Raw genomic sequence first — 2,149 nt, forward strand, 5'->3', positions numbered from 1 at the left:
CTTGAGCCTGGTACTATTCAGCTCGACTCGGCTCGAATCCACCCCTACACTACAACAAACGGGGGGGGTAGTACGCCCCTAACAGTCAGCTAAACAAATAGAGGAAAGAGAGGGGGAAGGGAGGATAAGTTAAAAGATACAAACTCCGAAGTAGTAGTTTGGGTTTCATGAGCAATCCAATCTGTGGCCTGGTTCACTTTTCTGTAGACATGCCGAAAGATAAATCTTCTAGTAAAGGTGTTATTTATCCTGATGCAGCTCTCGATTGAGTTCTTCATCTTCCAAAGGGGCTTCGTCTTCTGGTTGAGGCACGAAATCACCAACTTTGGGTCTCGTTTAGTAATGATCGGAAATTAACGGAACTTCACTGCTATCTTAATGGCCTCCCAGGCTGCCCACACTTCAGCTTGATTGATTGTACAACATCCAATCTTGACAGTTTTGATATCTAGGACACGACCAAGGTGGTTACAGGCAATACAAGGACCATCTAAGATATGAGAGGCATCAAAGTTGGTTTTAACGCTATCTTGGGGTAGAGCAATCCAAACGATGGGCTTTCACAACTTGAAAAAGGATTGAATGTCTGCACCTTTTGCACCATCCAAGAATTCCAAAAACTAATGCATGGCCAGCTCAAGAATTACTTGAGGAGGGCTCGCAATGTATTGGATTGTTTCTTCAAAGAGGCAATTGATGGAGGAATCACAAATTACCCTATGACTTTATTCAAAACAGTCTCAATTAAACATAAAAATTGACATTTAAAGTCAAAACGCCTAGGTGGCATTATGTGGCTGCGTTTCAAGTGAAAAAATCCACGGTACCAAACAAACTCAAAGTTTAATTATTAGCATTTTCATTCTTCTTTTTTTAGATCAAAGTAGTAATATTTGATTTTGTTCAAGTCCACGACCATTATGTGCATATCGTTTCTGAATTTTGATGATGATTGAGTGCATGGTTTATGGGCTTAATAAGATCTCACTAGACCCATTAGTCCATTTCAATAGACGATTCATTATGCATGCAGATTGCAGATGGATGTACCCCTATTGTTTATTTATTTTTACTTGTTTAACCTTGGCTGGTAAAGTTTTAAACATACAAATATATAGAAGTGAACCCAGTCATTCCTACAATCACAAGGAGCTAGGGCTGTCAATTTTGGCCCTGACCCTTTTGATCCACCAATCCATTCGCTTCAAAATTCACCCATTCTAGCAGTGGGTTATATTGGTCAAGTGACCTATTAGGATCAAGAGGAAAAGGGTCACGGTGGGTTGAGTGGAGGGTACCCATTAAGTCATAAAGGGTCAAGATCAATTAGGTGGAAGAGAGGGTAGAGAGAGAGAGGGTGAGGAGATATATACTTATATAGTATATGTCTGGCATTGATGCTGCAGATGTATGGGTTGAAAGCATCCTTTTTTTTAAAAAGTGTTTTTTTTTTTTGAAATGTTGATGTTAGATAAGACATTTCCTAGAGCAACAGCAATACCTTATGTTTGGTACCGATCATGGTTTTTAAAACCGGCCCGATGACCGAACTGGTCAGAGGTTCATTACCAGTTCGAACGGTCCTTCCATTCGACCCGAACGGTCAGTCCGTTTTGACAAAAAAAAATTAAAAAATTTAAAAAATTGAAAAACAGTTCGAACGGTTAACCGATCGGTTCAGCGGTTTGCTAACCAAAATCAACGATTTTGGGGAAAAACGGAACCAGTCAAGTGACTGGTTTCCGGTTCGGTTTTGAAAACTATGGTACCAGTTCTCCATATTTGTTTTCAGCGCTGGTACCCATTATAAAAAGTCCACATCACTGCCACATCATGTCCTTATTGGCAGTAACAAGCTCAAATTTATAAAAAATATTGAATTTAGTATTACTCCGAACCATGCATTTTCAATTTTTAAGACATGACTTATAGCACTATTTTTTTATAAAAAAAAACAGTTTCAAATATATTAATATTTTCTTAAACACCGTTTTTTCCAACGTAACGCTGATATGTCATCATTTTTTAGAGCAACGGCACCGATGACAAACAGACGTATAATTAAAACGAAACGAGTGTTGCTTCACATCTAACAAGGATTGACAAGGGACTGTTGCTAGTGGCTGGTTTTAATTTTGATATACTTGAT

This window comes from Nelumbo nucifera, chromosome 2, assembly GCF_055504915.1.
Source record: "Nelumbo nucifera cultivar China Antique chromosome 2, China Antique-T2T, whole genome shotgun sequence".
In the NCBI taxonomy this organism is placed as follows: Eukaryota; Viridiplantae; Streptophyta; class Magnoliopsida; order Proteales; family Nelumbonaceae; genus Nelumbo; species Nelumbo nucifera.